The sequence below is a fragment of the Chiloscyllium punctatum genome, chromosome 6 (genome assembly GCF_047496795.1).
Source record: "Chiloscyllium punctatum isolate Juve2018m chromosome 6, sChiPun1.3, whole genome shotgun sequence".
Classification (NCBI taxonomy): domain Eukaryota; kingdom Metazoa; phylum Chordata; class Chondrichthyes; order Orectolobiformes; family Hemiscylliidae; genus Chiloscyllium; species Chiloscyllium punctatum.
The window spans coordinates 41,988,131-42,000,177 of record NC_092744.1 but is presented as its reverse complement, the minus strand read 5'-3'; the positions used below and the strand labels follow the sequence as shown (position 1 = coordinate 42,000,177).

Below are 12,047 nucleotides of genomic sequence, written 5' to 3'. Positions count from 1 at the left end.
TGAGATAAGGTGGGGGGATGGGAAATGAGGAAGCTGGAGAAATCTACATTCATCCTGTGTGGTTGGAGGGTTTCTAGGCGGAAGATGAGGCGCTCTTCCTCCTGGCGTCGTGTGCCCAGGGTCTGGCGATGGAGGAGGCCAAGGACCTGCATGTCATTGGCGGAGTGGGAGGGGGAGCTAAAGTGTTCAGTCACGGGGTGGTTGGGCTGGTTGGTGCGGGTGTCCCAGAGGTGTTCCCTGAAATGTTCCGTAAGTAGGCGGCCTGTCTCCCCAATGTAGAGGAAACCACATCGGGTGCAGCGGATACAATAAATGATGGGTGTGGAGGTGCAGGTGAATTTGTGACGGATATAGAAGGATCCATTAGGGCATTGGAGGGAGGTGAGGGGGGAGGTGTGGGCACAAGTTTTGCACTTCTTGCGGTTGCAGGGGAAGGTGCCGGAAGTGGAGGTTGGGTTGGTGGGTGGTGTGGACCTGACGAGGGAGTCGCGGAGAGACTGGTCTCTCCTGAATGCTGATAGGGGTGGAGAGGGAAATATATCCCTGGTGGTGGGGTCTGTCTGGAGGTGGCGGAAATGACAGCGGATGATACGATGTATCCGGAGGTTGGTGGAGTGGAAGGTGAGGACCAGTGGGGTTCTGTCCTGGTGGTGATTGGAGGGGCGGGGTTCAAGGGTGGAAGTGTGGGAAGTGGAGGAGATGCGGTGGAGAGCATCGTCGACCACGTTGGAGGGGAAATTGCGATCTTTGAAGAAGGAGGCCATTTGAGTTGTTCAGTATTGGAATTGGTCCTCTTGGGAGCAGACGCGGCAGAGGCAGAGGAATTGGGAATATGGAATGGCATTTTTACAGCGGGCAGGGTAGGAGGAGGTGTAATCTAGGTAGCTGTGGGAGTCGGTCGGTTTGTAGTAAATGTCTGTGTTGAGTCGGTCGCCCGAGATAGAAATGGAGAGGTCTAGGAAGGGGAGGGAGGAGTCTTAGATGGTCCAGGTATATTTGAGGTCGGGGTGGAAGGTGTTAGTAAAGTGGATGAACTGTTCAACCTCCTCGTGGGAGCATGAGGTAGCGCCAATATAATCATTGATGTAGCGGAGGAAAAGGTGGGGGGTGGTGCCAGTGCAGCTGTGGAAGATGGACTGTTCCACATGTCCAACGAAGATTTCCTCTTTCTCAACTTTTCCAGGCTCTGATAGAGATGTGCAGCATTTCAGCAAGAGACAACTTCTTGCCTCTCGTTGTGTCATGACTATAGGTCAGAACCCCAAAACACTATGTTTATTTTTCACCTATATTTCTATGATGGAGGACTGCAACAGAAAATCCATGTTTGTAAATTCAGTGGCTGTCTGGCAAAGACCTGTGTGAAGCTCATGGAATTTTGCAGTTATACATTCTAAAGGGAACTTCAAACAGAGAGCAATATTTTTGAATTAATCTATTCAGGGATATAATTACACACTTCTGGAACAGGTGGGATTTAAACCTTGGGCCTCCTGGCCCAGAGGTGAACACTACCACTACACCACCAGAAATCACACAGTTAAATTCATTTGTCAGACAGCCATGCCATAAAGTGGTCTCAGGGCAGTTTACTGTAATTGCTAAACCAGATCAACATGCTGCGGGTCACCTTCTCAGACAGACAGATCAGAATTTGTATGAGAAATAGCAACCAGGCATTGGAAAATTGGCCAGTGGAAAAATCAGGTTTGATCAACAAAGATCTGAATCCTTCCTTGTGGGGCCTATACAGAGCTGAAAATGTGTTGCTGGAAAAGCGCAGCAAGTCAGGCAGCATCCAAGGAGCAGGAGAATTGACGTTTTGGGCATGAGCCCTTTTCCTGCTCCTTGGATGCTGCCTGACCTGCTGCGCTTTTCCAGCTACACATTTTCAGCTCTGATCCCCAGCATCTGCAGTCCTCACTTTCTCCTAGAACCAATACAATGCCTAGTTAACACCACAAAGAAAAACCTATCTCGAATGGTCTCTTCTGCTTTTAAGCCTCTTCCAACTGACAAGCCTTCATCAATCAGGGTTATTTTAACAAATACTTTAGACCCAAATAATACTGCTCAGAAAACTAAGCCCAAGCATCTTTCCAACTACCCGGAGTCAGTTAATTAACTGTGAATCCGATTTAGTCTGCAGTAATTTTGCATTTACTTTAAGTATGTGTGGTCACATCAAATTGATAGAAATGCAGAGAAAAATGGAACTAAATTCTGCACATTCACAATATTTATTAGGAATCAAAGTATAATCTATCATTATAATGAAAGATCTTTAAAAAGTAATAAACTTGTGCACAGGTTATATCTTATGCTTTGTAACATTGTTCAATAGCATATATTCACGAAAAGAGTACTATATGTTGTTACAGAATCACAGAGGTTTATGGTACTGAAGGAAGCCATTCGGTTTTGGGTGTCTGATTTGGTTCTCCAAAGACCATTGTGAGTAATGCCACTCTCCTGCCTTTCCCCAGTACCCTTGCACATTGATTCTTATCAAATGATCATCCAATGTCCTCTTGGCATCTCAATTCAAATTCTGGGCAGAGAATTCCAACCCGTACTATTCATACAGAAGTCTTTTCACTTCTTCTGTAAATTGCTTTAAATTTGTGCCCTCTCGTTCTTGATCTTCTTATGACTGGGAGCAGTTTCTCCTTATCTACTCTCCCCATAATAATTGAATGCCAGATAACACAGTTTAGCCAAGCATTGGGACCTTGCGATCTTGTCCAGATAATCCAAAATTCGGATAATCGAATGCCCGATAATCGAGGTTCCGCTGTATAGTCCCAACTTTTTTTTGTATGTGACCATGAATGACCAAATTTCAACTTTGGTAGATGAGGGTCTTAAATTACTAAAAATGATATTACACAAGGGATGACCTTGTGACAAAAATGAAATATGCAAAAATGGATAATTTCTTAATTTATTTAAAGTATTTTTTGAGTTCTTTTTTGCAGACCATGAGAATAGGGATAATAATTTGAGCTCACCATTTCTGTGATCTATATAAATATCTAGAATAGCCAGTAAAAGGGCCACCTCAATATATTGTGAAGGGATATGTCATACTAGCTTATCACTTGGAATTCATTCGTTTCTATTTGATCAGTTTAACATTTGACCATGTATAAACAGGCTGATAGATATTTTTGAAGTTTATTGTAAATGGCAGATTGGTTTTATGTGGACAAACACCCAAGGTTCATGACAACCTGTGAGTGATAATGATAATTATGAGAGATTTTATTTTAATGTCATTCATTCTATGAATATTCAAGGGATTTTGAATGGTAATTGTGGCTGACTTTGTTATCTTAGTCATCAGAGACTATATCAACAGCTCTGTGACAAGTGAGTGAAAGTACTTCAAGGCATGATTTTAAAAACTTCGATCAAATCTTCTCTCAACGTTCTTTTCTCCAAAGAGAATAGTCCCAAACTCTCCAATCTATCTTCATAATTTAAGTTTCGAAACTCTGGAACCATTCTTGCCAATCTCTTCTAATTCTGTTCTAATTGTTGTGAAAATGGATGATCACATTCACTTTTGTCATTTGACTTTATATCGAAGACTTCCAACACTAAGGAATTTGAAAAGGACATTACAGACAGAAAATGGCTGCAACAGGCACTTGACAATTCCAAGCAATCCCCAAGGAACATATGAAACCTGCTGCATCAGAATCAACATTTTAATGAAACTCAGTGAGGCAATAATAAATTTGCAACTCTTGTTTTTATCATGCTTGTACAACTTCACGTGTTGGAGCTGCAAGGTTACTGGCGATGTGTTCGATTTGATAAAGGACTGGACTTCAAATAATATTTTAGTAGTTTGCTTTGAACAACAACGGAGAGCATAAGAAAATGGATTGGTAACAACAAAGATACTGAAAGCTCTTTGCTACCTCTCTCTTAATCTCAGAAATCTAAAAGTCAACTTGGAAAAGTTATCTTTTGCTGAGAAATCAAGGTTATTTGTAAACTTCACCACTCCTAATGAAACAGGACAGCATTCGAATTGCTGGGATTGAGATTTTACATTTGCGACTAAAGGATTCTAAAGATTTAAATTTCAACTGCCTGTATCTTTCTTTTTATAAAGAGACCCTTCTCCTTCCATATTTCTTTTTAAGCTTATTATCAGCATTGTATTTTTGTGTTAAACATTGCATTTTATTATTTTTCTTCAGTTTAGTAAGTAATAACACTTCACTCTATTTCACGCAATAAAGCCTTAGAATTGGCGTTCCATCATTTTTGATCTCATTAGCTAAATTTAATTGAGTGCAATAGTTACATGCTAAAAAGTAAATAAAGATTCCAGTTGTCCGATTAAAGAGGAGTTTTATAAAGAGAGGAGCTGATCACACCTCTTTATTTGGTTGTAACACTGTAGCAATTATATTAAGCCAAATGTGATATCGAAATTATCAAAGAACTATGAAAGATAAATGCATATCAAAAATTGTGAACAGCAGTTACTTAGGTAAGTCTTACTGAATGAGTTTAAGTACAGTTTTTCTTTACTGTTCTGGCGTTCTTTGTTAGACAGACACCTTTGAAATGTATGTAAGTGTGTATCTGGTAATATTGTCATGAGTTAATTAGGTAATTAGCAATTAATATATTTTATTCAAATTTCTCAAGGAAATATTTAAGTGGAAAATGCTGTGTATATTGTACTATACATTTTATATCATAGCCATCCACTGCATAAATGAATGTGAAATTGTTAGGTGACAAGTTTATAAAATAACAAAGTAGAACAACAACATAAAAATAATGAGTGGTTAATTAAGTGGCCTTACACCAATTTTCTTATTATTCCAGTCAAAGTTACATGGAAAAATCTCCATGCTATGCAACTAGAATGGAATTTATCAGAAATATCTATTGGCTTATTTTTAAATTATACATGCAGATGAAGTTTCTTACGAACACACAAACATATACCTACATACACTTACCATATGGAGCACGGTAATTCAGACAATTGAGTTCACATTCTGTGTTACTAAACAACAGGGAGTTTTGAGTTCAGTAATGCTGAGAAACAGAACGAAAACACCCTTCAAAATGAGGTTTTGAAAAGGTTCAAAAGGCAGAAAACAAAGGCGTTCCTCTGTGTGTTTGAAGATACTTTCAGTTTATTGTTGCCTTAAACTTTCCAAGGCCTCTGTGTAAAGAGAGGGGCTGCTAACGTTGCAAGTGGGAGTTTTAATGGTCTCTGTGGAACAATGTGGGCACATTCTGTGCAACCTCATTACCGAATCATCTGAAATGGATGAGGAACATTCCCACTGATTATCATAAATAGCATAAAAAGGTCTTTCATTGCAAAAGCAGGTTCCATCTGCCCTTCATGTGTCCTCACCTTAACTTTAAATAGTGAGCCACGCCCCCATGACAAAGGAGGAATTTTCTGTATCTGAACTCTATGCATGTACTCTTGAAAGTTATTCACTACAATATAAACATGGTTACTGGTAAACTGAATGTTTATTCATTGGCCAACCCTCTTCTTTCATGAGAGTCTTTAGCAATTGTACATGCTTTGCCGTTTTTCTTTCCCATTTTCTATGCTCCCAGAGTAGTCTGATAGCAGTCTGAACTTTGCAAGTAGGCGTTCCATATCAATTGGTTCCTCAATGCTTTTCCACACATTACTTTATGTGTAAAATATTCTAGATTAGAATACTGGAGTTGACAGTGATTGAGATGCATCTTAAAAGATTTAGTTTCCAATGTTTTAGCCTACAGTGCAACTTTTGAAAAGTTCCCAAACACAACAGACTAGAAATTGAACCCCACTGATCAAAACAAGTGCATGAGGGGTAAATAGGATGGGCAATGTGATTGAGCTCTTCTTGTGCCAGAAATGTATCATAATGGTCGATTGTTCAGGAAAGTTCTAGAGTGGATGTTGTATATTAGTGTAAATGTGTTTGTGCTTCAATTGCACTGTTGCAGCGACAAATCAAAAGCTGAACCAGTTTGAAGCCCTTTTGAACAACTAAACGACAAACGACAACAGCAAGAACCAAGAAGTATTAGTGGGATCATTGAAGGCTGCCCACCAAAAGATGAGTTTAAATATTTTGTGCAACCAGGAGAAGGCAGAGTGCGTGCTCCTCACCCCTTCTGTTTGCTTCCTGCTGCGTCTCTCCTGAGACCCTTAGCTGGCATTTGATTGGGGTTGTCTTACATCACTATCTTGTGGCTGCCTCTGAAAGTTGCAATGGTGCAAGCAGCTCCCACTTCCAATTCTGAATGGCCAGAGAACTTATTTGTCAAAGTCTTGTCACTGGCCTCATTCAGCATACATAACACATCCCAATGTGAGCATGATTTAATTTCTAGACAAACATCTCTTAATATTGAGTTATATTATTGGGCAATTCTTTAAAGTTTTTTTAGTGCCTGAACATACCAAAGATTAATATATTTGTGTATTTTCCTGAAATGTTCTAGCGAAACTTAAACGTTACAATAATACTGTATTTTTAGCTATAATAATGATCTGGGAGTAATCACCAATGTTTACATATTTAAAATAATAACCAAGCGACTTGAAAGGAATAGAATGGTAAGGAAAATGATGCAGTGATTCAACTGGTGCTATAATAAAATGTGAATCAATGAAGTTGATGCAGTGAAATAAACAGTTTTAGTCTGAAATAAACCAACTTAACAATCTTCTTATTTGGTTTTAGTTTTGGTTATTAGCATTTGTAGAAAAAAAAAGTACAAGTCAATTCATTGCAGTTCAGTATTCCACTCAGTTTAAAAATTCAGTGAAAACTGCTCAAAACAAGTTCATTAGTGTAACCAAACACGTTGTTCTAAAAGTCACAAAGGATTAAACAGCATTATATGAGACTCTTGCCCAGGTGTTTAATTATAGAATGGAATAGAGGTCAGAATTCTAGCCAAAAACAGCATATGTCACCTTAAGTTATATACTTTGTTCCAGTTACACTCGAAAATCAGTTCTATGCTGTGGGCTACGAATAAGAAATAAAATTCATTGGTGTTAAACACACATTCACATGCACACAAACAGAACAAAGGTTCAGTTTTGGGGTAAGGTGCAATTAAAAACAATTACAATTCTTGATTAAGGAAATAATATGTGTTGAGTTTGATCTAAAATTTCCAATGGGGATTTTAGCTGAACTTGTTTAATTATTCACCTGGATGTGATTGCATTGACCAGATTTCTATGTTTAAAAATCTCAATATATAACTGTTTTCTTCCCAGCCTTATCACTTTTGTAGAACTGAGCACACCATTTCCAAAGACAGAGCATCTTTTTCTCGATATTTCTAGATGCTTTTCATACCAAAACCATGAGTTCCAAATCATGGTTATTCACAGTAAAGTTTCTGATATGAATACTGGCTATAGGCCCACCATGTGGATAATCTATTCCCAACAAAGTCCTCAGGTCAAGCCAAAACTCAGAACCTCTCCACTGTGGTGACAATGTTAAAAAAGTCAGAATCCTAAGTCCTGCCTCCAAATCCATAACTTTCCTTTCTCAGCAGAGGGGAGTCAGGGATCCTTTCAGGGTCAGGTGCCCTTTGGAAATGTAAACATTGTGTATAAATGGCACATAAAGCCAGTAGAATTGTCCAACTCAACAATACTTGTCAAGAAATGGTTAGAAATGAAGTGTCAGTGTCAATTTGTCACAGGATGCCATAAAGTGTCAAGGCTTTTTTTAAGTGTAATTGCTTTTCTCAATGGAGTGTACTATTTGATATATAAAATAAGTAATAAAACTATGTTTTGTCTCCCCTATGTGTGTGGATATTCAATGAATTGGCATGGAAGGTAAAGGGAAAAGGGAAAAGTCTGGTGTATGAATGTAAGTGCTAAGCTGTCATACATGTATATGGAGCCACAGAGATTGTGAGAGGAACATAGGCAATAGGCAAACTGACACAAGGTGGCAAAGAGGGCATTAAGCTTCAAGGAAAATGGTAGATTGGCATGAGGTTATAAGGGGCTATGGGAATGGGTAGAGGGACATAGAATGATTTGGATGCAGCATGGGGAGTGGGCAAGGTTAAGGGGGAATGAGTAGGTGGGATGCCTTCATCTTGATCGTTAAAATAGGGCAGGAGTCACAAGGCAGGTTTTCTGCGTGTACACACACACGTACAGGTTGCCATTTTTAAAGCTAGAGTTCACTGAACTGACATTTCCCTACCTATCCAAGAATAAAAATTGGGACAAAAGTGTTTTCATAAGCCATTGTCAGATTTCCACTGTCATTTTGAAAAAGATGGAAGGGGGTTATTGTTGGTGATGGCATTCAATCCTCTTTTTGCATAACAAAATTTTTGATTTAAGCCTTTGTTCCACCAATACCTGTACTGGAGAAGTGTCATGCCCACAGACATTTGAAGATCTCACTGTTAGCTATGCAGACCAAATAATTATTTTTTATGTTCAGGTAATTTCCCCTTGGAAAGCTTTTTCAGGATGCATGAGGCAGTTTCAGCCATGTTTTAAAATTCCTGTCGTGCTTGGCTTTTGGTAACTATTTTAAAGTGTCCCGGCACATTTTTCACTTTTTTTTCCCTCCCTCCAACCAAAGTTCAAAGCTATTAACTTAGTTGATCAGTTTTAAATAGTAAGCAATTGTATTTTACATCATCACACTGTATATGGGTTGACAATTTTGTTCCAGGATGGAAGAGGGTCAATTAGCTCAGTTAGCTGGACAGCTAGTTTGTGACACAGACTAATGCTAAAAGTCAGGGTTAATTCCCATGCCAGCTGTGGGTTACCCACTTTTTCAACCTCTCCCCTTGGTTGAGGCATGGTGACCCTCAGGTTAAATCATCCCCAGTCATCACTCTCTGATGAGAGTGCACCCCTAAGGCCTAGTAGGCTATGGCAACTTCACCTCGAAATGAAACAGTGTTGTTTTATTGGACTGTGGAACAACTAGTGGTGAATTAACTAATTTCATATGAGAAGCAGCCATTTTAATGATGTAACTGTAGGCTGACAATGCACACTACATTAGATCCAAAATATCCACCAATTACAAGTGAAAATAGGGATGGAAAACAACCCTTCACAATTAATACACTCATATTTTTTTCATCATCATTTATACATTCATGAGATTTTGTGTTACTGATAGGGAACATCACTGAGGGGTGGTAAACATAAGGCATTCAATTGTTTTTATCAATAACCATGACATTCAGTCATGCTGGCTGTTAATTCATAATAAAGAAAAATAGCCTTCTTCACATAAACAGTATTTTTGATTAGTGATATCTTAAAGTTGTTAGACTCCGTGGAAGGTGTATTCATCAATGTTCAGATTCAGATAGTATCTGACACAATAAACAGAACTTTATCTGAATCCTGAATGTACGTAATTTTCTCAAGAGTTAGCTACCCGTTTTGTTGTGGAATTCAGGTTTGTCAAAGTTGTTCCTGCAGTGTAATTGGGGAGTTACACTTTGGACAACAGAACAGCTTCATGCTCCGATTTCAAGCAGGAAATTATTGCCAGGGAATGAAGTGCTAAACAGAAAACTGCCCAAGAATAGCTATGATTAGTTGGTCCAAGACAAACCACAGCAGTCAAGCATGCTTCAAATGTAATTTTAACCGAGGTTGGGTTTAGTTGTGATTTTTAATGTTGCAGGCAATTAGCTTTTTGTAGTGGAATAGACCCATCAGTTTAAAGGATTTAAAAATGTGTTTGCTATGGGAATTGAAGGATAAATTATTATTTCTCATTGAAAGTTCATCAAGGAATACACTTAATGCTGTGTAAAAATGTCAAATGAAAGTTGATTGGCTGTAGAGACATATCAGCAAATTCTCAAAAACTTAAAATATATAAATTTCCCAGCCAGAATACTTTCAAATCACGTATAAAGGTTTAAAAATGAAAACAATACTAAGGCTATTTTGGACTGCTTTGCAGAACACTTAGATCCTATAAAGTGGCTAAGAACAGTGGGAAATCAGAAGATTGGGAAGGATACAAAAGCAAACAGAGGATAACAAAGAGTGTAATAAGAAATGAGAGGATCAAATATGAAGGTAGGCTAGCCAGTAATATTAGAAATAATAGTAAAAGTTTCTTTCAGTACATAAGAAACAAACGACAGGCAAAAGTAGACATTGGGCCACTTCAAACTGATGCAGGGAGCCTAGTGATGGGAGATAAGGAAATAGCAGGAGAACTTAACAAGTACTTTGCGTCAGTTTTCACAGTGGAAGACATGAGTAATATCCCAAAAATTAAAGGGTGTCACGGGGCTGAGTTGAGTATGGTTGCCATTACGAAAGAGATAGTGCTAGAAAAGTTAAAAAGTCTTAAAATTGATAAATCTCCTGGCCCCGATGGGATACACCCTAGAGTTCTGAGAGAGGTTGCTGAGGAAATAGCAGAGGCATTGGTTGAGATCTTTCAAGAGTCACTGGAGTCAGGAAAGGTCCCGGATGATTGGAAGATGGCTGTAGTAACCCCCTTGTTCAAGAAAGGATCAAGGCAAAAGATGGAAAATTATAGGCCAATCAGCTTAACCTCGGTTGTTGGTAAAATTCTAGAATCCATCATTAAGGATGAGGTTTCTAAATTCTTGGAAGAGCAGAGTCTGATTAGAACAAGTCAACATGGATTTAGTAAAGGGAGGTCATGCCTGACAAACCTGTTGGAATTTTTTGAAGAGGTAACAAGTAGGTTAGACCAGGGAAACCCAGTGGATGTGGTCTATCTAGACTTTCAAAAGGCCTTTGATAAGGTGCCACACGGGAGGCTGCTGAGCAAGGTGAGGGCCCATGGTGTTCGAGGTGAGCTGCTGGGATGGATTGAGGATTGGCTGTCTAACAGAAGGCAGAGAGTTGGGATAAAAGGTTCTTTTTCAGAATGGCAGCCGGTGACGAGCGGTGTCCCGCAGGGTTCGGTGCTGGGGCCACAGCTGTTCGCATTATATATTAATGATTTGGATGAGGGAACCGGGGGTGTTCTAGCGAAGTTTGCCGACGATACGAAGTTAGGTGGACAGGCAGGTAGTACTGAGGAAGTGGGGAGGCTACAGAAGGATCTAGACAGGTTGGGAGAGTGGTCCAGGAAATGGCTGATGGAATTTAACGTGAGCAAGTGCGAGGTCTTGCACTTTGGCAAAAAGAATAAAAGCATGGACTACTTTCTAAATGGTGAGAAAATTAATAAAGCCAAAGCACAAAGGGATCTGGGAGTGCTAGTCCAGGATTCTCTAAAGGTAAACATGCAGGTTGAGTCTGTGATTAAGAAAGCGAATGCAATGTTGTCTCTTATCTCAAGAGGGTTGGAATATAAAAGCAGAGATGTACTACTAAGACTTTATAAAGCTCTGGTTAGGCCCCATTTGGAGTACTGTGTCCAGTTTTGGTCCCCACACCTCAGGAAGGACATACTGGCACTGGAACGTGTCCAGCGGAGATTCACACGGATGATCCCTGGAATGACAGGTCTAGCATATGAGGAACGGCTGAGGATACTGGGATTATATTCGTTGGAGTTTAGAAGATTAAGGGGAGATCTAATAGAGACGTACAAAATAATACATGGCTTTGAAAAGGTGGATGCTAGGAAATTGTTTCTGTTAGGCGAGGAGACTAGGACACGTGGACACAGCCTTAGAATTAGAGGGGGTCATTTCAGAACGGAAATGCGGAGACATTTCTTCAGCCAGAGAGTGGTGGGCCTGTGGAATTCATTGCCACGGAGTGCAGTGGAAGCCGGGACGCTAAATGTCTTCAAGGCCGAGATTGATAGGTTCTTGTTGTCTCGAGGAATTAAGGGCTATGGGGAGAATGCTGGTAAGTGGAGCTGAAATGCGCATCAGCCATGATTGAATGGCGGAGTGGACTCGATGGGCCGAATGGCCTTACTTCCACTCCTATGTCTTATGGTCTTATGGTCTTATGTTCTGTCCACCAAAAAAGACCCTGAGCTTCCAGTTGCCTGCCATTTCAACACACCACCCTTGTCCCCTTG

The 12,047-nt window shown here is 39.7% G+C and overlaps 1 long non-coding RNA gene across 2 annotated transcripts in view; it reads right to left on the bottom strand.

Moving 5' to 3' along the window:
* Positions 1–5,100, bottom strand: part of LOC140478917 (uncharacterized) — a 234,478-nt gene extending 229,378 nt beyond the window's left edge. For both annotated transcript variants that reach the window (XR_011960894.1, XR_011960893.1), the window contains exon 1: positions 4,992–5,100. This is a non-coding gene — a long non-coding RNA (uncharacterized lncRNA). The remainder of the gene's footprint in view (positions 1–4,991) is intronic.
* Positions 5,101–12,047: the final 6,947 nt, after the last annotated feature.